General features: G+C 49.6%; 22 non-coding genes across 22 annotated transcripts; all 22 read right to left on the reverse strand.

Moving 5' to 3' along the window:
• Positions 1-2,300: 2,300 nt before the first annotated feature.
• Positions 2,301-2,371, reverse strand: trnag-gcc. The gene has a single exon. It is a non-coding gene; the product is annotated as a tRNA-Gly (tRNA).
• A 1,311-nt stretch (positions 2,372-3,682) lies between these two features.
• Positions 3,683-3,753, reverse strand: trnag-gcc. Its single transcript has one exon. It is a non-coding gene; the product is annotated as a tRNA-Gly (tRNA).
• A 619-nt stretch (positions 3,754-4,372) lies between these two features.
• On the reverse strand, positions 4,373-4,443 carry trnag-gcc. The gene has a single exon. It is a non-coding gene; the product is annotated as a tRNA-Gly (tRNA).
• Positions 4,444-5,061: 618 nt separating this feature from the next.
• trnag-ucc lies at positions 5,062-5,132 on the reverse strand. Its single transcript has one exon. It is a non-coding gene; the product is annotated as a tRNA-Gly (tRNA).
• A 619-nt stretch (positions 5,133-5,751) lies between these two features.
• Positions 5,752-5,822, reverse strand: trnag-gcc. Its single transcript has one exon. It is a non-coding gene; the product is annotated as a tRNA-Gly (tRNA).
• A 1,308-nt stretch (positions 5,823-7,130) lies between these two features.
• On the reverse strand, positions 7,131-7,201 carry trnag-gcc. Its single transcript has one exon. It is a non-coding gene; the product is annotated as a tRNA-Gly (tRNA).
• A 611-nt stretch (positions 7,202-7,812) lies between these two features.
• On the reverse strand, positions 7,813-7,883 carry trnag-ucc. The gene has a single exon. It is a non-coding gene; the product is annotated as a tRNA-Gly (tRNA).
• Positions 7,884-9,878: 1,995 nt separating this feature from the next.
• trnag-gcc lies at positions 9,879-9,949 on the reverse strand. The gene has a single exon. It is a non-coding gene; the product is annotated as a tRNA-Gly (tRNA).
• A 617-nt stretch (positions 9,950-10,566) lies between these two features.
• trnag-gcc lies at positions 10,567-10,637 on the reverse strand. Its single transcript has one exon. It is a non-coding gene; the product is annotated as a tRNA-Gly (tRNA).
• A 618-nt stretch (positions 10,638-11,255) lies between these two features.
• Positions 11,256-11,326, reverse strand: trnag-gcc. Its single transcript has one exon. It is a non-coding gene; the product is annotated as a tRNA-Gly (tRNA).
• Positions 11,327-11,944: 618 nt separating this feature from the next.
• On the reverse strand, positions 11,945-12,015 carry trnag-gcc. Its single transcript has one exon. It is a non-coding gene; the product is annotated as a tRNA-Gly (tRNA).
• A 1,303-nt stretch (positions 12,016-13,318) lies between these two features.
• On the reverse strand, positions 13,319-13,389 carry trnag-gcc. Its single transcript has one exon. It is a non-coding gene; the product is annotated as a tRNA-Gly (tRNA).
• Positions 13,390-14,679: 1,290 nt separating this feature from the next.
• Positions 14,680-14,750, reverse strand: trnag-gcc. The gene has a single exon. It is a non-coding gene; the product is annotated as a tRNA-Gly (tRNA).
• Positions 14,751-17,424: 2,674 nt separating this feature from the next.
• On the reverse strand, positions 17,425-17,495 carry trnag-gcc. The gene has a single exon. It is a non-coding gene; the product is annotated as a tRNA-Gly (tRNA).
• Positions 17,496-18,112: 617 nt separating this feature from the next.
• On the reverse strand, positions 18,113-18,183 carry trnag-gcc. Its single transcript has one exon. It is a non-coding gene; the product is annotated as a tRNA-Gly (tRNA).
• Positions 18,184-18,802: 619 nt separating this feature from the next.
• On the reverse strand, positions 18,803-18,873 carry trnag-gcc. Its single transcript has one exon. It is a non-coding gene; the product is annotated as a tRNA-Gly (tRNA).
• Positions 18,874-20,179: 1,306 nt separating this feature from the next.
• On the reverse strand, positions 20,180-20,250 carry trnag-gcc. The gene has a single exon. It is a non-coding gene; the product is annotated as a tRNA-Gly (tRNA).
• Positions 20,251-20,869: 619 nt separating this feature from the next.
• Positions 20,870-20,940, reverse strand: trnag-gcc. The gene has a single exon. It is a non-coding gene; the product is annotated as a tRNA-Gly (tRNA).
• Positions 20,941-22,238: 1,298 nt separating this feature from the next.
• trnag-gcc lies at positions 22,239-22,309 on the reverse strand. The gene has a single exon. It is a non-coding gene; the product is annotated as a tRNA-Gly (tRNA).
• A 616-nt stretch (positions 22,310-22,925) lies between these two features.
• trnag-gcc lies at positions 22,926-22,996 on the reverse strand. Its single transcript has one exon. It is a non-coding gene; the product is annotated as a tRNA-Gly (tRNA).
• Positions 22,997-23,613: 617 nt separating this feature from the next.
• On the reverse strand, positions 23,614-23,684 carry trnag-gcc. Its single transcript has one exon. It is a non-coding gene; the product is annotated as a tRNA-Gly (tRNA).
• A 619-nt stretch (positions 23,685-24,303) lies between these two features.
• Positions 24,304-24,374, reverse strand: trnag-gcc. The gene has a single exon. It is a non-coding gene; the product is annotated as a tRNA-Gly (tRNA).
• Between the last annotated feature and the right edge of the window lie 1,179 nt (positions 24,375-25,553).

A 25,553-nucleotide genomic window follows, 5' to 3' on the forward strand; every position in this document is an offset into this window, starting at 1 on the left:
TCGGTGGCGGTGCACACCTATGATGTCACGTTTTGTTGCTCTGATTGGCCCGTAAAGATGTAACAGAAATTACGTTCATCCAATTACCCTCTGAGTATTTTTTTCAAAGGGTCTGCCCACCGTCTATGGAAGGTTTCCCAGATGGATGTGTGAAACAAATCCATCTGGCATGTCAGGTTACTTGAGGATTATTTGAGTTGCAACCCCAACTCACTGTAAGTCATCACAAATGTTTGTGTGGCATCAATGTTTTGTATGCGTACTTCTCACTGCTTAGTTGAAAAGAGAGTGTGTATTGTTTCATTACAAAGTCATACAAGTGACTCCTGGCTTTGCATGTACACTACAGTGGTTTTAGTTGTTGTGGATTTTTTGTGAACGGAAGTTATTATCCAAAGATTATTGTTGGAATGTGGAACTTTTTGAAACTGAAAATGAAAAATGATTGTTTTCGCTGGATCATTTCCATGAAAATGTGACTTTTGAGTCATCTTTGTTTCACAGATTGACAAGTTGATTTAAAGACTTTATTATGTAACAGTTTGAACCCAGATCTTGGTGGCAAAAAAATATGGCAACACTCAGTTATAACTTTTTTTAATGACTGTATTCCCTCTACACAAGAGCTGTCATCCCTGAATGGCACCTCCTTGCTTTTAGCAAAGTGCTCAGCTTATTTTGTTTTGACTGTTTATCGTAACAATGAGAAGGATGATGGATTTGTGATTATCCAAATTTGTTTCTGACCTTGTGTGCACATAAAACAAGGAAATACCAAGAAGGTTTGAGAGAAACACTGGAATGATGAAATTTATCTGAACCATGATGTGCTCCATGACCTGACCTCTGATAAGCTGAACGAGAAGAATGGATGTAATATGCTTGTAAAGTATTCTTTTCATTTCCTCCTTTGAAAGACAATCAAACAACGCTAAAGAGGTTTGCCGCTGAAGAGAGAATTAAATGAGTAAGTGTACTCTTCAAGGTAGATAGTCCTTAAGAATGAGACCTTTCAACTATTTTGATATAATAGAGAACAGGATAGCATAATAGGAAAAATTATTGGACACCCAGAATCACCAGTCACTCATGAAACCCTGTCCTTCAGGACTGAATGCAATTAAGCAGATAATGTTCTTGATTTAAATGTTGAGTATGACTAAATATATAAATATATGACATCATAAGAAGAGTTAGATGGAATCCTTAAAAGAGAATGCCTAAAGTTGTATTTTATTGTAAAGTATTAAAAGCTGACAACATGACAGTTCTATGTTGGTCTGCCCCTTATGAAAAATAATGCCTACTGACAACTCATTTTCCTTATATAAATATATAAATAATGGCAATCTATCCATGGGTTATAATGAAACTGTCAAAGATGACCTACTTTTATAGTGGTAAACCATTAATCATAAAGCCTGTGAAGAGCAACAACCTGCTGTAAAGCAAAGGATTCCATTAAGACAGAGTACCAGGGGAGCTACCAGTCTTCACATGGAACAATAACACTAAACTGAATGCTGGGCGTGCAGAGGAAAGGTAACGTAATCACTGTATGAATATCTGTGTGTTTTGTGTGTGTGTGTGTGTGTGTGTGTGTATTTATTGTGTATGGAGTAATAACCTGCAGCCCCTTATTCATGCAAGGGGCTTGATTTGAAAGTGACAAATTAATTGCTGGTTTCTGCTGCAACTAAACAACAGAAGACGAAGAGTACCCGTGGATAAGGGCGATATAAATTAAAAATTAATCAAAAATAAATAAATTTAAAAAAAGAGGAAAAGCAGGAAAAAAGAATTCCAGTAAAAATAAAAAGATAGAAAAAACTGTTTATATAAAATATAAATATGGGAAGAAACAAACTTTAATATATTTTGTGAAACAATGAAGCGGTTGATATTACAATAAAAAGAAAACAAAAGTGGGTTGGAAGTAAACATGCAAAAAAAAAATGAACAAGAAACTAAGTTTAACTTCTTATATGAAAGAGGGGTTATACATTGGAAAGACGGAGGGTAATGGGCTGTGTGTGAAGCCACCACTATGACGTTGGTAATGCTCGTTTCATGTGAAATCAATCTAATGTTCCTTTTGGGAACACAAGTGTGACTGACCGTCTTGTCAACATACAAAGTTCACGGCCAAGGACGTGCATAGAGTTGTTTAACGACGCATGCCCTGTCCTGTGACGCGCTTCACAACTTTGCCCATATCTGGGGCTCAGCTGAAAACAATTGATCCTCAGTGTCACAAGTGCCCACTTTGTCCTGCTGCAGGGCCAAGTCAAAAGTGTCTTTGCATTGGCCGGGAATCGAACCCGGGCCTCCCGCGTGGCAAGCGAGAATTCTACCACTGAACAACCAATGCATCACACAATAGATGACCGCGGCCTGACGCACCCAGACGGCCACCACATGAGGTGTGCAACGCTTGTTTCATGTCAAACATCTCCACAGCACTGCCATTGATTGTCACCAAATTTTGGCAAGCACTCTCATGCTGCCTGGCAGGATCAGGTGTTATCCCATTGCTGAACTTCTGATGTGTCGTCCAGTGTCTACATCACTCCAAAATGGCTTTTCTTTGCCCCCTCTGCTTCAGTGTGGGCATGGGTCACAGCCCTTGCTCATTGACACTAACTGCAGTTCACTGTTGCCTAGATACGAAGGAATTGGACATTGTTGCCAAGAAAAGAAATGGAAATACCTCACTGTGGCCTCAAATATTGAGGTTTTGCCACAACTGGACATAAGCCTGGTTGCTTGGAAGCCAGCCTCTGGCGCTTTCCATTAAGCAGAGAGCTTCTTCTTGTGCCACCAAACAAAGTGCCTGGCCAAGGACTTGCATGGAGTTGTTTAACGACGCATACCCTGCCCTGTGACGCGCTTCACAACTTTGCCCATATCTGGGGCTCAGCTGAAAACAATTGATCCTCATTGTCACAAGTGCCCACTTTCTCCTGCTGAAGGGCCAAGTCAAAACTGTCCTTGCATTGGCCGGAAATCGAACACGGGCCTCCCGCGTGGCAGGCAAGAATTCTACCACTGAACAACCAATGCATCACACAATGGATAACCGCGGCCTGACGCGCCCAGACAGCCCCCACATGAGGTGTGCAACGCTTGTTTCATGTCAAACGTCTCCACAGCACTGCCATTGATTGTCACCAAATTTTGGCAAGCACTCTCATGCTGCCTGGCAGGATCAGGTGTTATCCCATTGCTGAACTTCTGATGTGTCGTCCAGTGTCTACATCACTCCAAAATGGCTTTTCTTTGCCCCCTCTGCTTCAGTGTGGGCATGGGTCACAGCCCTTGCTCATTGACACTAACTGCAGTTCACTGTTGCCTAGATACGAAGGAATTGGACATTGTTGCCAAGAAAAGAAATGGAAATACCTCACTGTGGCCTCAAATATTGAGGTTTTGCCACAACTGGCCACTAGCCTGGTTGCTTGGAAGCCAGCCTCTGGTGCTTTCCATGAAACAGAGAGCATCGTCTTGTGATTAAAACAAGTGCCTGGCCAAGGACGTGCATGGAGTTGTTTAACGACTCATGCCCTGTCCTGTGACGCACTTCACAACATTGCCCGTATCTGGGGCTCAGCTGACAACAATTGATCCTCAGTGTCACAAGTGCCCACTTTGTCCTGCTGCAGGGCCAAGTCAAAACTGTCCTTGCATTGGCCGGGAATCGAACCCGGGCCTCCCGCGTGGCAGGCAAGAATTCTACCACTGAACAACCAATGCATCACACAATGGATAACTGCGGCCTGACGCGCCCAGACGGCCACCACATGAGGTGTGCAACGCTTGTTTCATGTCAAACATCTCCACAGCACTGCCATTGATTGTCACCAAATTTTGGCAAGCACTCTCATGCTGCCTGGCAGGATCAGGTGTTATCCCATTGCTGAACTTCTGATGTGTCGTCCAGTGTCTACATCACTCCAAAATGGCATTTTCTTGCCCCCTCTGCTTCAGTGTGGGCATGGGTCACAGCCCTTGCTCATTGACAGTGCAGTTGACCGTTGCCTCTTGACATAAAGGAATTGGACATTGTTGCCAAGAAAAGAAATGGAAAGACCTCACTGTGGCCTCAAATGTTGAGGTTGTGCCACAACTGGCCACTAGCCTGGTTGCTTGGAAGCCAGCCTCTGGCGCTTTCCATTAAGCAGAGAGCTTCTTCTTGTGCCACCAATCAAAGTGCCTGGCCAAGGACTTGCATGGAGTTGTTTAACGACGCATGCCCTGTCCTGTGACGCGCTTCAAAACTTTGCCCGTATCTGGGGCTCAGGTGACAACAATTGATCCTCAATGTCACAAGTGCCCACTTTGTCCTGCTGAAGGGCCAAGTCAAAACTGTCCTTGCATTGGCCGGGAATCGAACCCGGGCCTCCCGCGTGGCAGGCGCGAATTCTACCACTGAACAACCAATGCATCACACAATAGACAACTGGGGCGTGACGCGCCCAGTCGACCCCACATGAGGTGTGCAACGCTTGTTTCATGTCAAACGTCTCCACAGCACTGCCATTGATTGTCACCAAATTTTGGCAAGCACTCTCATGCTGCCTGGCAGGATCAGGTGTTATCCCATTGCTGAACTTCTGATGTGTCATCCAGTGTCTACATCACTCCAAAATGGCTTTTCTTTGCCCCCTCTGCTTCAGTGTGGGCATGGGTCACAGCCCTTGCTCATTGACACTAACTGCAGTTCACTGTTGCCTAGATACGAAGGAATTGGACATTGTTGCCAAGAAAAGAAATGGAAATACCTCACTGTGGCCTCAAATGTTGAGGTTTTGCCACAACTGGCCACTAGCCTGGTTGCTTGGAAGCCAGCCTCTGGCGCTTTCCATTAAACAGAGAGCATCGTCTTGTGATTAAAACAAGTGCCTGGCCAAGGACGTGCATGGAGTTGTTTAACGACGCATGCCCTGTCCTGTGACGCACTTCACAACTTTGCCCATATCTGGGGCTCAGCTGACAACAATTGATCCTCAGTGTCACAAGTGCCCACTTTCTCCTGCTGTAGGGCCAAGTCAAAACTGTCCTTGCATTGGCCGGGAATCGAACCCAGGCCTCCCACGTGGAAGGCAAGAATTCTACCACTGAACAACCAATGCATCACACATTGGATAACTGCGGCCTGACGCGCCCAGACGGCCACCACATGAGGTGTGCAACGCTTGTTTCATGTCAAACATCTCCACAGCACTGCCATTGATTGTCACCAAATTTTGGCAAGCACTCTCATGCTGCCTGGCAGGATCAGGTGTTATCCCATTGCTGAACTTCTGATGTGTCGTCCAGTGTCTACATCACTCCAAAATGGCATTTTCTTGCCCCCTCTGCTTCAGTGTGGGCATGGGTCACAGCCCTTGCTCATTGACAGTGCAGTTGACCGTTGCCTCTTGACATAAAGGAATTGGACATTGTTGCCAAGAAAAGAAATGGAAAGACCTCACTGTGGCCTCAAATGTTGAGGTTGTGCCACAACTGGCCACTAGCCTGGTTGCTTGGAAGCCAGCCTCTGGCGCTTTCCATTAAGCAGAGAGCTTCTTCTTGTGCCACCAATCAAAGTGCCTGGCCAAGGACTTGCATGGAGTTGTTTAACGACGCATGCCCTGTCCTGTGACGCGCTTCAAAACTTTGCCCATATCTGGGGCTCAGCTGAAAACAATTGATCCTCAGTGTCACAAGTGCCCACTTTCTCCTGCTGAAGGGCCAAGTCAAAACTGTCTCTGCATTGGCCGGGAATCGAACCCGGGCCTCCCGCGTGGCAGGCGAGAATTCTACCACTGAACAACCAATGCATCACACAGTGGACAACTGGGGCGTGACGCGCCCAGACGGCCCCCACATGAGGTGTGCAACGCTTGTTTCATGTCAAACGTCTCCACAGCACTGCCATTGATTGTCACCAAATTTTGGCAAGCACTCTCATGCTGCCTGGCAGGATCAGGTGTTATCCCATTGCTGAACTTCTGATGTGTCGTCCAGTGCCTAAATTACTCCAAAATGGCATTTTCTTGCCCCTCTGCTTCAGTGTGGGCATGGGACACAGCCCTTGCTCATTGACACTAACTGCAGTTCACTGTTGCCTAGATACGAAGGAATTGGACATTGTTGCCAAGAAAAGAAATGGAAATACCTCACTGTGGCCTCAAATGTTGAGGTTTTGCCACAACTGGCCACTAGCCTGGTTGCTTGGAAGCCAGCCTCTGGCGCTTTCCATTAAACAGAGAGCATCGTCTTGTGATTAAAACAAGTGCCTGGCCAAGGACGTGCATGGAGTTGTTTAACGACGCATGCCCTGTCCTGTGACGCACTTCACAACTTTGCCCGTATCTGGGGCTCAGCTGACAACAATTGATCCTCAATGTCACAAGTGTCAACTTTGTCCTGCTGCAGGGCCAAGTCAAAACTGTCCTTGCATCGGCAGGGAATCGAACCCAGGCCTCCCGCGTGGCAGGCAAGAATTCTACCACTGAACAACCAATGCATCACACAATGGATGACTGCGGCCTGACGCACCCAGACGGCCAACCCATGAGGTGTGCAACGCTTGTTTCATGTCAAACATCTCCACAGCACTGCCATTGATTGTCACCAAATTTTGGCAAGCACTCTCATGCTGCCTGGCAGGATCAGGTGTTATCCCATTGCTGAGCTTCTGATGTGTCGTCCAGTGTCTACATCACTCCAAAATGGCATTTTCTTGCCCCCTCTGCTTCAGTGTGGGCATGGGTCACAGCCCTTGCTCATTGACAGTGCAGTTGACCGTTGCCTCTTGACATAAAGGAATTGGACATTGTTGCCAAGAAAAGAAATGGAAAGACCTCACTGTGGCCTCAAATGTTGAGGTTGTGCCACAACTGGCCACTAGCCTGGTTGCTTGGAAGCCAGCCTCTGGCGCTTTCCATTAAGCAGAGAGCTTCTTCTTGTGCCACCAATCAAAGTGCCTGGCCAAGGACTTGCATGGAGTTGTTTAACGACGCATGCCCTGTCCTGTGACGCGCTTCAAAACTTTGCCCGTATCTGGGGCTCAGGTGACAACAATTGATCCTCAATGTCACAAGTGCCCACTTTGTCCTGCTGAAGGGCCAAGTCAAAACTGTCCTTGCATTGGCCGGGAATCGAACCCGGGCCTCCCGCGTGGCAGGCAAGAATTCTACCACTGAACAACCAATGCATCACACAATGGACAACTGGGGCGTGACGCGCCCAGTCGACCCCACATGAGGTGTGCAACGCTTGTTTCATGTCAAACGTCTCCACAGCACTGCCATTGATTGTCACCAAATTTTGGCAAGCACTCTCATGCTGCCTGGCAGGATCAGGTGTTATCCCATTGCTGAACTTCTGATGTGTCATCCAGTGTCTACATCACTCCAAAATGGCATTTTCTTGCCCCTCTGCTTCAGTGTGGGCATGGGTCACAGCCCTTGCTCATTGACACTAACTGCAGTTCACTGTTGCCTAGATACGAAGGAATTGGACATTGTTGCCAAGAAAAGAAATGGAAATACCTCACTGTGGCCTCAAATGTTGAGGTTTTGCCACAACTGGCCACTAGCCTGGTTGCTTGGAAGCCAGCCTCTGGCGCTTTCCATTAAACAGAGAGCTTGTGATTAAAACAAGTGCCTGGCCAAGGACGTGCATGGAGTTGTTTAACGACGCATGCCCTGTCCTGTGACGCACTTCACAACTTTGCCCATATCTGGGGCTCAGCTGACAACAATTGATCCTCAGTGTCACAAGTGCCCACTTTCTCCTGCTGCAGGGCCAAGTCAAAACTGTCCTTGCATTGGCCGGGAATCGAACCCGGGCCTCCCACGTGGAAGGCAAGAATTCTACCACTGAACAACCAATGCATCACACATTGGATAACTGCGGCCTGACGCGCCCAGACGGCCACCACATGAGGTGTGCAATGCTTGTTTCATGTCAAACATCTCCACAGCACTGCCATTGATTGTCACCAAATTTTGGCAAGCACTCTCATGCTGCCTGGCAGGATCAGGTGTTATCCCATTGCTGAACTTCTGATGTGTCGTCCAGTGTCTACATCACTCCAAAATGGCATTTTCTTGCCCCCTCTGCTTCAGTGTGGGCATGGGTCACAGCCCTTGCTCATTGACAGTGCAGTTGACCGTTGCCTCTTGACATAAAGGAATTGGACATTGTTGCCAAGAAAAGAAATGGAAAGACCTCACTGTGGCCTCAAATGTTGAGGTTGTGCCACAACTGGCCACTAGCCTGGTTGCTTGGAAGCCAGCCTCTGGCGCTTTCCATTAAGCAGAGAGCTTCTTCTTGTGATTAAAACAAGTGCCTGGCCAAGGACTTGCATGGAGTTGTTTAACGACGCATGCCCTGTCCTGTGACACACTTCACAACTTTGCCCATATCTGGGGCTCAGCTGAAAACAATTGATCCTCAGTGTCACAAGTGCCCACTTTCTCCTGCTGAAGGGCCAAGTCAAAACTGTCTCTGCATTGGCCGGGAATCGAACCCGGGCCTCCCGCGTGGCAGGCAGAATTCTACCACTGAACAACCAATGCATCACACAATGGATAACTGCGGCCTGTGGCGCCCAGACGGCCCCCACATGAGGTGTGCAACGCTTGTTTCATGTCAAACGTCTCCACAGCACTGCCATTGATTGTCACCAAATTTTGGCAAGCACTCTCATGCTGCCTGGCAGGATCAGGTGTTATCCCATTGCTGAACTTCTGATGTGTCGTCCAGTGTCTACATCACTCCAAAATGGCATTTTCTTGCCCCTCTGCTTCAGTGTGGGCATGGGTCACAGCCCTTGCTCATTGACACTAACTGCAGTTCACTGTTGCCTAGACATAAAGGAATTGGACATTGTTGCCAAGAAAAGAAATGGAAATACCTCACTGTGGCCTCAAATGTTGAGGTTTTGCCACAACTGGCCACTAGCCTGGTTGCTTGGAAGCCAGCCTCTGGCGCTTTCCATTAAACAGAGAGCATCGTCTTGTGATTAAAACAAGTGCCTGGCCAAGGACGTGCATGGAGTTGTTTAACGACGCATGCCCTGTCCTGTGACGCACTTCACAACTTTGCCCGTATCTGGGGCTCAGCTGACAACAATTGATCCTCAATGTCACAAGTGTCAACTTTGTCCTGCTGCAGGGCCAAGTCAAAACTGTCCTTGCATCGGCAGGGAATCGAACCCGGGCCTCCCGCGTGGCAGGCAAGAATTCTACCACTGAACAACCAATGCATCACACAATGGATGACTGCGGCCTGACGCACCCAGACGGCCAACCCATGAGGTGTGCAACGCTTGTTTCATGTCAAACATCTCCACAGCACTGCCATTGATTGTCACCAAATTTTGGCAAGCACTCTCATGCTGCCTGGCAGGATCAGGTGTTATCCCATTGCTGAACTTCTGATGTGTCGTCCAGTGTCTACATCACTCCAAAATGGCATTTTCTTGCCCCCTCTGCTTCAGTGTGGGCATGGGTCACAGCCCTTGCTCATTGACAGTGCAGTTGACCGTTGCCTCTTGACATAAAGGAATTGGACATTGTTGCCAAGAAAAGAAATGGAAAGACCTCACTGTGGCCTCAAATGTTGAGGTTGTGCCACAACTGGCCACTAGCCTGGTTGCTTGGAAGCCAGCCTCTGGCGCTTTCCATTAAGCAGAGAGCTTCTTCTTGTGCCACCAATCAAAGTGCCTGGCCAAGGACTTGCATGGAGTTGTTTAACGACGCATGCCCTGTCCTGTGACGCGCTTCAAAACTTTGCCCGTATCTGGGGCTCAGGTGACAACAATTGATCCTCAATGTCACAAGTGCCCACTTTGTCCTGCTGAAGGGCCAAGTCAAAACTGTCCTTGCATTGGCCGGGAATCGAACCCGGGCCTCCCGCGTGGCAGGCAAGAATTCTACCACTGAACAACCAATGCATCACACAATGGACAACTGGGGCGTGACGCGCCCAGTCGACCCCACATGAGGTGTGCAACGCTTGTTTCATGTCAAACGTCTCCACAGCACTGCCATTGATTGTCACCAAATTTGGCAAGCACTCTCATGCTGCCTGGCAGGATCAGGTGTTATCCCATTGCTGAACTTCTGATGTGTCATCCAGTGTCTACATCACTCCAAAATGGCTTTTCTTTGCCCCCTCTGCTTCAGTGTGGGCATGGGTCACAGCCCTTGCTCATTGACACTAACTGCAGTTCACTGTTGCCTAGATATGAAGGAATTGGACATTGTTGCCAAGAAAAGAAATGGAAAGACCTCACTGTGGCCTCAAATGTTGAGGTTGTGCCACAACTGGCCACTAGCCTGGTTGCTTGGAAGCCAGCCTCTGGCGCTTTCCATTAAACAGAGAGCATCGTCCTGTGATTAAAACAAGTGCCTGGCCAAGGACGTGCATGGAGTTGTTTAACGACGCATGTCCTGTCCTGTGACACACTTCACAACTTTGCCCATATCTGGGGCTCAGCTGACAACAATTGATCCTCAGTGTCACAAGTGCCCACTTTGTCCTGCTGAAGGGCCAAGTCAAAACTGTCTCTGCATTGGCCGGGAATCGAACCCGGGCCTCCCGCGTGGCAGGCAAGAATTCTACCACTGAACAACCAATGCATCACAAAATGGATAACTGCGGCCTGACGCGCCCAGACGGCCACCACATGAGGTGTGCAACGCTTGTTTCATGTCAAACATCTCCACAGCACTGCCATTGATTGTCACCAAATTTTGGCAAGCACTCTCATGCTGCCTGGCAGGATCAGGTGTTATCCCATTGCTGAACTTCTGATGTGTCATCCAGTGTCTACATCACTCCAAAATGGCTTTTCTTGCCCCCTCTGCTTCAGTGTGGGCATGGGTCACAGCCCTTGCTCATTGACAGTGCAGTTGACTGTTGCCTCTTGACATAAAGGAATTGGACATTGTTGCCAAGAAAAGAAATGGAAAGACCTCACTGTGGCCTCAAATGTTGAGGTTTTGCCACAACTGGCCACTAGCCTGGTTGCTTGGAAGCCAGCCTCTGGCGCTTTCCATTAAGCAGAGAGCTTCTTCTTGTGCCACCAAACAAAGTGCCTGGCCAAGGACTTGCATGGAGTTGTTTAACGACGCATACCCTGCCCTGTGACGCGCTTCACAACTTTGCCCGTATCTGGGGCTCAGCTGAAAACAGTTGATCCTCATTGTCACAAGTGCCCACTTTGTCCTGCTGAAGGGCCAAGTCAAAACTGTCCTTGCATTGGCCGGGAATCGAACCCGGGCCTCCCGCGTGGCAGGTGAGAATTCTACCACTGAACAACCAATGCATCACACAATGGATAACTGCGGCCTGACGCGCCCAGACGGCCCCCACATGAGGTGTGCAACGCTTGTTTCATGTCAAACGTCTCCACAGCACTGCCATTGATTGTCACCAAATTTCGGCAAGCACTCTCATGCTGCCTGGCAGGATCAGGTGTTATCCCATTGCTGAACTTCTGATGTGTCGTCCAGTGTCTACATCACTCCAAAATGGCATTTTCTTGCCCCTCTGCTTCAGTGTGGGCATGGGACACAGCCCTTGCTCATTGACACTAACTGCAGTTCACTGTTGCCTAGATAGGAAGAAATTGGACATTGTTGCCAAGAAAAGAAATGGAAAGACCTCACTGTGGCCTCAAATGTTGAGGTTTTGCCACAACTGGACATAAGCCTGGTTGCTTGGAAGCCAGCCTCTGGCGCTTTCCATGAAACAGAGAGCATCGTCTTGTGATTAAAACAAGTGCCTGGCCAAGGACGTGCATGGAGTTGTTTAACGACGCATGCCCTGTCCTGTGACGCACTTCACAACTTTGCCCGTATCTGGGGCTCAGCTGACAACAATTGATCCTCAGTGTCACAAGTGTCAACTTTGCCCTCCTGCAGGGCCAAGTCAAAACTGTCCTTGCATTGGCCGGGAATCGAACCCGGGCCTCCCACGTGGCAGGCAAGAATTCTACCACTGAACAACCAATGCATCACACAATGGATAACTGCGGCCTGACGCGCCCAGACGGCCACCACATGAGGTGTGCAACGCTTGTTTCATGTCAAACATCTCCATAGCACTGCCATTGATTGTCACCAAATTTTGGCAAGCACTCTCATGCTGCCTGGCAGGATCAGGTGTTATCCCATTGCTGAACTTCTGATGTGTCGTCCAGTGTCTACATCACTCCAAAATGGCTTTTCTTGCCCCCTCTGCTTCAGTGTGGGCATGGGTCACAGCCCTTGCTCATTGACAGTGCAGTTGACCGTTGCCTCTTGACATAAAGGAATTGGACATTGTTGCCAAGAAAAGAAATGGAAAGACCTCACTGTGGCCTCAAATGTTGAGGTTGTGCCACAACTGGCCACTAGCCTGGTTGCTTGGAAGCCAGCCTCTGGCGCTTTCCATTAAGCAGAGAGCTTCTTCTTGTGCCACCAATCAAAGTGCCTGGCCAAGGACTTGCATGGAGTTGTTTAACGACGCATGCCCTGTCCTGTGACGCGCTTCAAAACTTTGCCCGTATCTGGGGCTCAGGTGACAACAATTGATCCTCAATGTCACAAGTGCCCACTTTGTCCTGCTGCAGGGCCAAGTCAAAACTGCCTCTGCATTGGCCGAATCGAACCCTGGCCTCCCGCGTGGCAGGTGAGAATTCTACCACTGAACAACCAATGCATCACACAATAGACAACTGGGGCGTGACGCGCCCACTCGACCCCACATGAGGTGTGCAATGCTTGTTTCATGTCAAACGTCTCCACAGCACTGCCATTGATTGTCACCAACTTTTGGCAAGCACTCTCATGCTGCCTGGCAGGATCAGATGTTATCCCATTGCTGAACTTCTGATGTGTCATCCAGTGTCTACATCACTCCAAAATGGCTGTTCTTGCCCCCTCTGCTTCAGTGTGGGCATGGGTCACAGCCCTTGCTCATTGACACTAACTGCAGTTCACTGTTGCCTAGATACATAAGGAATTGGACATTGTTGCCAAGAAAAGAAATGGAAAGACCTCACTGTGGCCTCAACTGTTGAGGTTTTGCCACAACTGGCCACTAGCCTGGTTGCTTGGAAGCCAGCCTCTGGCGCTTTCCATTAAACAGAGAGCATCGTCTTGTGATTAATCAAAGTGCCTGGCCAAGGACGTGCATGGAGTTGTTTAACGACGCATGCCCTGTCCTGTGACGCTTCACAACTTTGCCCATATCTGGGGCTCAGGTGACAACAATTGATCCTCAGTGTCACAAGTGCCCACTTTGTCCTGCTGCAGGGCCAAGTCAAAACTGTCCTTGCATTGGCCGGGAATCGAACCCGGGCCTCCTGCGTGGCAGGCAAGAATTCTACCACTGAACAACCAATGCATCACACAATGGCCTGACGCACCCAGACGGCCACCACATGAGGTGTGCAACGCTTGTTTCATGTCAAACATCTCCACAGCACTGCCATTGATTGTCACCAACTTTTGGCAAGCACTCTCATGCTGCCTGGCAGGATCAGGTGTTATCCCATTGCTGAACTTCTGATGTGTCATCCAGTGTCTACATCACTCCAAAATGGCTTTTCTTGCCCCCTCTGCTTCAGTGTGGGCATGGGTCACAGCCCTTGCTCATTGACACTAACTGCAGTTGACTGTTGCCTCTTGACATAAAGGAATTGGACATTGTTGCCAAGAAAAGAAATGGAAAGACCTCACTGTGGCCTCAAATGTTGAGGTTTGCCACAACTGGCCACTAGCCTGGTTGCTTGGAAGCCAGCCTCTGGCGCTTTCCATTAAACAGAGAGCATCGTGATTAAAACAAGTGCCTGGCCAAGGACGTGCATGGAGTTGTTTAACGACGCATGCCCTGTCCTGTGACGCACTTCACAACTTTGCCCATATCTGGGGCTCAGCTGACAACAATTGATCCTCAGTGTCACAACTGCCCACTTTGTCCTGCTGCAGGGCCAAGTCAAAACCGTCCTTGCATTGGCCGGGAATCGAACCCGGGCCTCCAGCTGGCAGGCAAGAATTCTACCACTGAACAACCAATGCATCACACAATGGATAACTGCGGCCTGACGCGCCCAGATGGCCACCACATGAGGTGTGCAACGCTTGTTTCATGTCAAACATCTCCACAGCACTGCCATTGATTGTCACCAAATTTTGGCAAGCACTCTCATGCTGCCTGGCAGGATCAGGTGTTATCCCATTGCTGAACTTCTGATGTGTCATCCAGTGTCTACATCACTCCAAAATGGCTTTTCTTGCCCCCTCTGCTTCAGTGTGGGCATGGGTCACAGCCCTTGCTCATGGACAGTGCAGTTGACTGTTGCCTCTTGACATAAAGGAATTGGACATTGTTGCCAAGAAAAGAAATGGAAAGACCTCACTGTGGCCTCAAATGTTGAGGTTGTGCCACAACTGGCCACTAGCCTGGTTGCTTGGAAGCCAGCCTCTGGCGCTTTCCATTAAACAGAGAGCATCGTCTTGTGATTAAAACAAGTGCCTGGCCAAGGACGTGCATGGAGTTGTTTAACGATGCATGCCCTGTCCTGTGACGCACTTCACAACTTTGCCCGTATCTGGGGCTCAGCTGACAACAATTGATCCTCAATGTCACAAGTGCCCACTTTGTCCTGCTGCAGGGCCAAGTCAAAACTGTCCTTGCATTGGCCGGGAATCGAACCCGGGCCTCCCGCGTGGCAGGCAAGAATTCTACCACTGAACAACCAATGCATCACACAATGGATAACTGCGGCCTGACGCGCCCAGATGGCCACCACATGAGGTGTGCAACGCTTGTTTCATGTCAAACATCTCCACAGCACTGCCATTGATTGTCACCAAATTTTGGCAAGCACTCTCATGCTGCCTGGCAGGATCAGGTGTTATCCCATTGCTGAACTTCTGATGTGTCATCCAGTGTCTACATCACTCCAAAATGGCTTTTCTTGCCCCCTCTGCTTCAGTGTGGGCATGGGTCACAGCCCTTGCTCATGGACAGTGCAGTTGACTGTTGCCTCTTGACATAAAGGAATTGGACATTGTTGCCAAGAAAAGAAATGGAAAGACCTCACTGTGGCCTCAAATGTTGAGGTTTTGCCACAACTGGACATAAGCCTGGTTGCTTGGAAGCCAGCCTCTGGCGCTTTCCATTAAGCAGAGAGCTTCTTCTTGTGCCACCAATCAAAGTGCCTGGCCAAGGACTTGCATGGAGTTGTTTAACGACGCATGCCCTGTCCTGTGACGCACTTCACAACTTTGCCCGTATCTGGGGCTCAGGTGACAACAATTGATCCTCACTGTCACAAGTGCCCACTTTGTCCTGCTGCAGGGCCAAGTCAAAACTGTCCTTGCATTGGCGGGAATCGAACCCGGGCCTCAGCGTGGCAGGCGAGAATTCTACCACTGAACAACCAATGCATCACACAATGGATAACTGACGGCCCAGACGGCCACCACATGAGGTGTGCAACGCTTGTTTCTTGTCAAACATCTCCACAGCACTGCCATTGATTGTCACCAAATTTTGGCAAGCACTCTCATGCTGCCTGGCAGGATCAGATGTTATCCCATTGCTGAACTTCTGATGTGTCGTCCAGTGCCTACATCACTCCAAAATGACATTTTCTTGCCCCCTCTGCTTCAGTGTGGGCATGGGTCACAGCCCTTGCTCATTGACAGTGCAGTTGACTGTTGCCTCTTGACATAAAGGAATTGGACATTGTTGCCAAGAAAAGAAATGGAAAGACCTCACTGTGGCCTCAAATGTTGAGGTTTTGCCACAACTGGCCACTAGCCTGGTTGCTTGGAAGCCAGCCTCTGGCGCTTTCCATTAAACAGAGAGCATTGTCCTGTGATTAAAACAAGTGCCTGGCCAAGGACTAGCATGGAGTTGTTTAACGACTTATGCGCTGTCCTGTGACGCACTTCACAACTTTGCCCGTATCTGGGGCTCAGCTGACAACAATTGATCCTCAGTGTCACAAGTGCCCACTTTGTCCCTCCTGCAGGGCCAAGTCAAAACTGTCCTTGCATTGGCGGGAATCGAACCCGGGCCTCCCGCGTGGCAGGCGAGAATTCTACCACTGAACAACCAATGCATCACACAATGGATGACCGCGCCTGACGCGCCCAGACGGCCACCACATGAGGTGTGCAACGCTTGTATCTTGTCAAACATCTCCACAGCACTGCCATTGATTGTCACCAAATTTTGGCAAGCACTCTCATGCTGCCTGGCAGGATCAGGTGTTATCCCATTGCTGAACTTCTGATGTGTCATCCAGTGTCTACATCACTCCAAAATGGCATTTTCTTGCCCCCTCTGCTTCAGTGTGGGCATGGGTCACAGCCCTTGCTCATTGACAGTGCAGTTGACCGTTGCCTCTTGACATAAAGGAATTGGACATTGTTGCCAAGAAAAGAAATGGAAAGACCTCACTGTGGCCTCAAATGTTGAGGTTGTGCCACAACTGGCCACTAGCCTGGTTGCTTGGAAGCCAGCCTCTGGCGCTTTCCATTAAGCAGAGAGCTTCTTCTTGTGCCACCAATCAAAGTGCCTGGCCAAGGACTTGCATGGAGTTGTTTAATGACGCATGCCCTGTCCTGTGACGCGCTTCAAAACTTTGCCCATATCTGGGGCTCAGGTGACAACAATTGATCCTCAATGTCACAAGTGCCCACTTTGTCCTGCTGAAGGGCCAAGTCAAAACTGTCTCTGCATTGGCCGGGAATCAAACCCGGGCCTCCCGCGTGGCAGGTGAGAATTCTACCACTGAACAACCAATGCATCACACAATAGACAACTGGGGCGTGACGCGCCCACTCGACCCCACATGAGGTGTGCAATGCTTGTTTCATGTCAAACGTCTCCACAGCACTGCCATTGATTGTCACCAAATTTTGGCAAGCACTCTCATGCTGCCTGGCAGGATCAGGTGTTATCCCATTGCTGAACTTCTGATGTGTCGTCCAGTGTCTACATCACTCCAAAATGGCTTTTCTTTGCCCCCTCTGCTTCAGTGTGGGCATGGGTCACAGCCCTTGCTCATTGACACTAACTGCAGTTCACTGTTGCCTAGATACGAAGGAATTGGACATTGTTGCCAAGAAAAGAAATGGAAAGACCTCACTGTGGCCTCAAATGTTGAGGTTTTGCCACAACTGGCCACTAGCCTGGTTGCTTGGAAGCCAGCCTCTGGCGCTTTCCATTAAACAGAGAGCATCGTCTTGTGATTAAAACAAGTGCCTGGCCAAGGACGTGCATGGAGTTGTTTAACGACGCATGTCCTGTCCTGTGACACACTTCACAACTTTGCCCATATCTGGGGCTCAGGTGACAACAATTGATCCTCAGTGTCACAAGTGCCCACTTTGTCCTGCTGCAGGGCCAAGTCAAAACTGTCCTTGCATTGGCCGGGAATCGAACCCGGGCCTCCCGCGTGGCAGGCGAGAATTCTACCACTGAACAACCAATGCATCACACAATGGATAACTGCGGCCTGACGCGCCCAGACGGCCACCACATGAGGTGTGCAACGCTTGTATCTTGTCAAACATCTCCACAGCACTGCCATTGATTGTCACCAAATTTTGGCAAGCACTCTCATGCTGCCTGGCAGGATCAGGTGTTATCCCATTGCTGAACTTCTGATGTGTCGTCCAGTGCCTACATCACTCCAAAATGACATTTTCTTGCCCCCTCTGCTTCAGTGTGGGCATGGGTCACAGCCCTTGCTCATTGACAGTGCAGTTGACTGTTGCCTCTTGACATAAAGGAATTGGACATTGTTGCCAAGAAAAGAAATGGAAAGACCTCACTGTGGCCTCAAATGTTGAGGTTGTGCCACAACTGGCCACTAGCCTGGTTGCTTGGAAGCCAGCCTCTGGCGCTTTCCATTAAACAGAGAGCATCGTCTTGTGATTAAAACAAGTGCCTGGCCAAGGACGTGCATGGAGTTGTTTAACGATGCATGCCCTGTCCTGTGACGCACTTCACAACTTTGCCCGTATCTGGGGCTCAGCTGACAACAATTGATCCTCAATGTCACAAGTGCCCACTTTGTCCTGCTGCAGGGCCAAGTCAAAACTGTCCTTGCATTGGCCGGGAATCGAACCCGGGCCTCCCGCGTGGCAGGCAAGAGTTCTACCACTGAACAACCAATGCATCACACAATGGATGACCGCGGCCTGATGCACCCAGACGGCCACCACATGAGGTGTGCAACGCTTGTTTCATGTCAAACGTCTCCACAGCACTGCCATTGATTGTCACCAAATTTTGGCAAGCACTCTCATGCTGCCTGGCAGGATCAGGTGTTATCCCATTGCTGAACTTCTGATGTGTCGTCCAGTGTCTACATCACTCCAAAATGGCATTTTCTTGCCCCCTCTGCTTCAGTGTGGGCATGGGTCACAGCCCTTGCTCATTGACTGTGCAGTTGACTGTTGCCTCTTGACATAAAGGAATTGGACATTGTTGCCAAGAAAAGAAATGGAAAGACCTCACTGTGGCCTCAAATGTTGAGGTTGTACCACAACTGGCCACTAGCCTGGTTGCTTGGAAGCCAGCCTCTAGCGCTTTCCATTAAGCAGAGAGCTTTTCCTTGTGCCACCAATCAAAGTGCCTGGCCAAGGACTTGCATGGAGTTGTTTAACGACGCATGCCCTGTCCTGTGACGCGCTTCACAACATTGCCCGTATCTGGGGCTCAGGTGACAACAATTGATCCTCAATGTCACAAGTGCCCACTTTGTCCTGCTGAAGGGCCAAGTCAAAACTGTCTCTGCATTGGCCGGGAATCGAACCCGGGCCTCCCGCGTGGCAGGCAAGAATTCTACCACTGAACAACCAATGCATCACACGATGGACAACGGGGGCGTGACGGGCCCACTCGACCCCACATGAGGTGTGCAACGCTTGTTTCATGTCAAACGTCTCCACAGCACTGCCATTGATTGTCACCAAATTTTGGCAAGCACTCTCATGCTGCCTGGCAGGATCAGGTGTTATCCCATTGCTGAACTTCTGATGTGTCATCCAGTGTCTACATCACTCCAAAATGGCTTTTCTTTGCCCCCTCTGCTTCAGTGTGGGCATGGGTCACAGCCCTTGCTCATTGACACTAACTGCAGTTCACTGTTGCCTAGATACGAAGGAATTGGACATTGTTGCCCAGAAAAGAAATGGAAATACCTCACTGTGGCCTCAAATGTTGAGGTTTTGCCACAACTGGCCACTAGCCTGGTTGCTTGGAAGCCAGCCTCTGGCGCTTTCCATTAAACAGAGAGCATCGTCTTGTGATTAAAAAAGGTGCCTGGCCAAGGACGTGCATGGAGTTGTTTAACGACGCATGCCCTGTCCTGTGACGCACTTCACAACTTTGCCCATATCTGGGGCTCAGCTGACAACAATTGATCCTCAGTTTCACAAGTGCCCACTTTGTCCTGCTGCAGGGCCAAGTCAAAACTGTCCTTGCTTTGGCCGGGAATCGAACCCGGGTCTCCCGCGTGGCAGGCTAGAATTCTACCACTGAACAACCAATGCATCACACAATGGATCACTGCGGCCTGACGCGCCCAGACGGCCACCACATGAGGTGTGCAACGCTTGTTTCATGTCAAACATCTCCACAGCACTGCCATTGATTGTCACCAAATTTTGGCAAGCACTCTCATGCTGCCTGGCAGGATCAGGTGTTATCCCATTGCTGAACTTCTGATGTGTCGTCCAGTGCCTACATCACTCCAAAATGACATTTTCTTGCCCCCTCTGCTTCAGTGTGGGCATGGGTCACAGCCCTTGCTCATTGACAGTGCAGTTGACTGTTGCCTCTTGACATAAAGGAATTGGACATTGTTGCCAAGAAAAGAAATGGAAAGACCTCACTGTGGCCTCAAATGTTGAGGTTGTGCCACAACTGGCCACTAGCCTGGTTGCTTGGAAGCCAGCCTCTGGCGCTTTCCATTAAACAGAGAGTATTGTCTTGTGATTAAAACAAGTGCCTGGCCAAGGACGTGCATGGAGTTGTTTAACGACGCATGCCCTGTCCTGTGACACACTTCACAACTTTGCCCGTATCTGGGGCTCAGCTGACAACAATTGATCCTCAGTGTCACAAGTGTCAACTTTGCCCTCCTGCAGGGCCAAGTCAAAACTGTCCTTGCATTGGCAGGGAATCGAACCCAGGCCTCCCGCATGGCAGGCAAGAGTTCTACCACTGAACAACCAATGCATCACACAATGGATGACCGCGGCCTGACGCACCCAGACGGCCACCACATGAGGTGTGCAACGCTTGTTTCATGTCAAACGTCTCCACAGCACTGCCATTGATTGTCACCAAATTTTGGCAAGCACTCTCATGCTGCCTGGCAGGATCAGGTGTTATCCCATTGCTGAACTTCTGATGTGTCGTCCAGTGTCTACATCACTCCAAAATGGCATTTTCTTGCCCCCTCTGCTTCAGTGTGGGCATGGGTCACAGCCCTTGCTCATTGACACTAACTGCAGTTCAATGTTGCCTAGATACGAAGGAATTGGACATTGTTGCCCAGAAAAGAAATGGAAATGCCTCACTGTGGCCTCAAATGTTGAGGTTTTGCCACAACTGGCCACTAGCCTGGTTGCTTGGAAGCCAGCCTCTGGCGCTTTCCATTAAACAGAGAGCATCGTCTTGTGATTAAAACAAGTGCCTGGCCAAGGACGTGCATGGAGTTGTTTAACGACGCATGTCCTGTCCTGTGACGCACTTCACAACTTTGCCCATATCTGGGGCTCAGCTGACAACAATTGATCCTCAGTGTCACAAGTGCCCACTTTGTCCTGCTGCAGGGCCAAGTCAAAACTGTCCTTGCATTGGCCGGGAATCGAACCCGGGCCTCCCGCGTGGCAGGCGAGAATTCTACCACTGAACAACCAATGCATCACACAATGGATAACTGCGGCCTGACGCGCCCAGACGGCCACCACATGAGGTGTGCAACGCTTGTTTCATGTCAAACATCTCCACAGCACTGCCATTGATTGTCACCAAATTTTGGCAAGCACTCTCATGCTGCCTGGCAGGATCAGATGTTATCCCATTGCTGAACTTCTGATGTGTCGTCCAGTGCCTACATCACTCCAAAATGACATTTTCTTGCCCCCTCTGCTTCAGTGTGGGCATGGGTCACAGCCCTTGCTCATTGACAGTGCAGTTGACTGTTGCCTCTTGACATAAAGGAATTGGACATTGTTGCCAAGAAAAGAAATGGAAAGACCTCACTGTGGCCTCAAATGTTGAGGTTGTGCCACAACTGGCCACTAGCCTGGTTGCTTGGAAGCCAGCCTCTGGCGCTTTCCATTAAACAGAGAGCATTGTCTTGTGATTAAAACAAGTGCCTGGCCAAGGACTTGCATGGAGTTGTTTAACGACATGCCCTGTCCTGTGACGCACTTCACAACTTTGCCCGTATCTGGGGCTCAGCTGACAACAATTGATCCTCAGTGTCACAAGTGCCCACTTTGTCCTGCTGAAGGGCCAAGTCAAAACTGTCCTGCATTGGGGAATCGAACCCGGGCCTCCCGCGTGGCAGGCAAGAATTCTACCACTGAACAACCAATGCATCACACAATGGACAACTGCGGCGTGACGCCCAGCGGCCACCACATGAGGTGTGCAACGCTTGTTTCAGGTCAAACGTCTCCACAGCACTGCCATTGATTGTCACCAAATTTTGGCAAGCACTCTCATGCTGCCTGGCAGGATCAGGTGTTATCCCATTGCTGAACTTCTGATGTGTCATCCAGTGTCTACATCACTCCAAAATGGCTTTTCTTTGCCCCCTCTGCTTCAGTGTGGGCGTGGGTCACAGCCCTTGCTCATTGACACTAACTGCAGTTCACTGTTGCCTAGATACGAAGGAATTGGACATTGTTGCCAAGAAAAGAAATGGAAATACCTCACTGTGGCCTCAAATGTTGAGGTTTTGCCACAACTGGCCACTAGCATGGTTGCTTGGAAGCCAGCCTCTGGCGCTTTCCATTAAACAGAGAGCATCGTCTTGTGATTAAAACAAGTGCCTGGCCAAGGACGTGCATGGAGTTGTTTAACGATGCATGCCCTGTCCTGTGACGCACTTCACAACTTTGCCCGTATCTGGGGCTCAGCTGACAACAATTGATCCTCAATGTCACAAGTGCCCACTTTGTCCTGCTGCAGGGCCATGTCAAAACTGTCCTTGCATTGGCCGGGAATCGAACCCGGGCCTCCCGCGTGGCAGGCGAGAATTCTACCACTGAACAACCAATGCATCACACAATGGATCACTGCGGCCTGACGCCCAGACGGCCACCACATGAGGTGTGCAACGCTTGTTTCATGTCAAACATCTCCTGATCACTGCCATTGTTTGTCACCAAATTTTGGCAAGCTCTCTCATGATGCGTGGCAGGATCTGATGTTATCCCATTTCTGAACTTCTGATGTGTAATCGTGTGTCTACATCACTCCAAAATGGCATTTTCTTGCCCCTCTGCTTCAGTGTGGGCATGGGACACAGCCCTTGCTCATTGACACTAACTGCAGTTCACTGTTGCCTAGATAGGAAGAAATTGGACATTGTTGCCAAGAAAAGAAATGGAAAGACCTCACTGTGGCCTCAAATGTTGAGGTTTTGCCACAACTGGCCACTAGCCTGGTTGCTTGGAAGCCAGCCTCTGGCGCTTTCCATTAAACAGAGAGCATCGTCTTGTGATTAAAACAAGTGCCTGGCCAAGGACGTGCATGGAGTTGTTTAACGACGCATGCCCTGTCCTGTGACGCACTTCACAACTTTGCCCATATCTGGGGCTCAGCTGACAACAATTGATCCTCAGTGTCACAAGTGCCCACTTTGTCCTGCTGCAGGGCCAAGTCAAAACTGTCCTTGCATTGGCCGGGAATCGAACCCGGGCCTCCTGCGTGGCAGGCAAGAATTCTACCACTGAACAACCAATGCATCACACAATGGATAACTGCGGCCTGATGCACCCAGACGGCCACCACATGAGGTGTGCAACGCTTGTTTCATGTCAAACATCTCCACAGCACTGCCATTGATTGTCACCAAATTTTGGCAAGCACTCTCATGCTGCCTGGCAGGATCAGGTGTTATCCCATTGCTGAACTTCTGATGTGTCGTCCAGTGCCTACATCACTCCAAAATGACATTTTCTTGCCCCCTCTGCTTCAGTGTGGGCATGGGTCACAGCCCTTGCTCATTGACAGTGCAGTTGACTGTTGCCTCTTGACATAAAGGAATTGGACATTGTTGCCAAGAAAAGAAATGGAAAGACCTCACTGTGGCCTCAAATGTTGAGGTTGTGCCACAACTGGCCACTAGCCTGGTTGCTTGGAAGCCAGCCTCTGGCGCTTTCCATTAAACAGAGAGTATTGTCTTGTGATTAAAACAAGTGCCTGGCCAAGGACGTGCATGGAGTTGTTTAACGACGCATGCCCTGTCCTGTGACACACTTCACAACTTTGCCCGTATCTGGGGCTCAGCTGACAACAATTGATCCTCAGTGTCACAAGTGTCAACTTTGCCCTCCTGCAGGGCCAAGTCAAAACTGTCCTTGCATTGGCAGGGAATCGAACCCGGGCCTCCCGCGTGGCAGGCAAGAGTTCTACCACTGAACAACCAATGCATCACACAATGGATGACCGCGGCCTGATGCACCCAGACGGCCACCACATGAGGTGTGCAACGCTTGTTTCATGTCAAACGTCTCCACAGCACTGCCATTGATTGTCACCAAATTTTGGCAAGCACTCTCATGCTGCCTGGCAGGATCAGGTGTTATCCCATTGCTGAACTTCTGATGTGTCATCCAGTGTCTACATCACTCCAAAATGGCTTTTCTTTGCCCCCTCTGCTTCAGTGTGGGCATGGGTCACAGCCCTTGCTCATTGACAGTGCAGTTGACTGTTGCCTCTTGACATAAAGGAATTGGACATTGTTGCCAAGAAAAGAAATGGAAAGACCTCACTGTGGCCTCAAATGTTGAGGTTGTACCACAACTGGCCACTAGCCTGGTTGCTTGGAAGCCAGCCTCTAGCGCTTTCCATTAAGCAGAGAGCTTTTTCTTGTGCCACCAATCAAAGTGCCTGGCCAAGGACTTGCATGGAGTTGTTTAACGACGCATGCCCTGTCCTGTGACGTGCTTCACAACATTGCCCGTATCTGGGGCTCAGCTGAAAACAGTTGATCCTCAGTGTCACAAGTGCCCACTTTGTCCTGCTGCAGGGCCAAGTCAAAACTGTCCTTGCATTGGCCGGGAATCGAACCCGGGCCTCCCGCGTGGCAGGCGAGAATTCTACCACTGAACAACCAATGCATCACACAATGGATAACTGCGGCCTGACGCGCCCAGACGGCCACCACATGAGGTGTGCAACGCTTGTATCTTGTCAAACATCTCCACAGCACTGCCATTGATTGTCACCAAATTTTGGCAAGCACTCTCATGCTGCCTGGCAGGATCAGGTGTTATCCCATTGCTGAACTTCTGATGTGTCATCCAGTGTCTACATCACTCCAAAATGGCTTTTCTTTGCCCCCTCTGCTTCAGTGTGGGCATGGGTCACAGCCCTTGCTCATTGACCCTAACTGCAGTTCACTGTTGCCTCTTGACATAAAGGAATTGGACATTGTTGCCAAGAAAAGAAATGGAAAGACCTCACTGTGGCCTCAAATGTTGAGGTTTTGCCACAACTGGCCACTAGCCTGGTTGCTTGGAAGCCAGCCTCTGGCGCTTTCCATTAAACAGAGAGCATCGTCTTGTGATTAAAAAGTGCCTGGCCAAGGACTTGCATGGAGTTGTTTAACGACGCATGCCCTGTCCTGTGACGCACTTCACAACTTTGCCCATATCTGGGGCTCAGCTGACAACAATTGATCCTCAGTGTCACAAGTGCCCACTTTGTCCTGCTGCAGGGCCAAGTCAAAACTGTCCTTGCATTGGCCGAATCGAACCCGGGCCTCGCGTGGCAGGCAGAATTCTACCACTGAACAACCAATGCATCACACAATGGATCACTGGGGCTGACGCGCCCAGGCGGCCACCACATGAGGTGTGCAACGCTTGTTTCATGTCAAACATCTCCACAGCACTGCCATTGATTGTCACCAAATTTTGGCAAGCACTCTCATGCTGCCTGGCAGGATCAGGTGTTATCCCATTGCTGAACTTCTGATGTGTCATCCAGTGTCTACATCACTCCAAAATGGCTTTTCTTGCCCCCTCTGCTTCAGTGTGGGCATGGGTCACAGCCCTTGCTCATTGACAGTGCAGTTGACTGTTGCCTCTTGACATAAAGGAATTGGACATTGTTGCCAAGAAAAGAAATGGAAAGACCTCACTGTGGCCTCAAATGTTGAGGTTGTGCCACAACTGGCCACTAGCCTGGTTGCTTGGAAGCCAGCCTCTGGCGCTTTCCATTAAACAGAGAGCATCGTCTTGTGATTAAAACAAGTGCCTGGCCAAGGACGTGCATGGAGTTGTTTAACGACGCAT

Source organism: Cheilinus undulatus, linkage group 3, assembly GCF_018320785.1.
Source record: "Cheilinus undulatus linkage group 3, ASM1832078v1, whole genome shotgun sequence".
Taxonomy (NCBI): domain Eukaryota; kingdom Metazoa; phylum Chordata; class Actinopteri; order Labriformes; family Labridae; genus Cheilinus; species Cheilinus undulatus.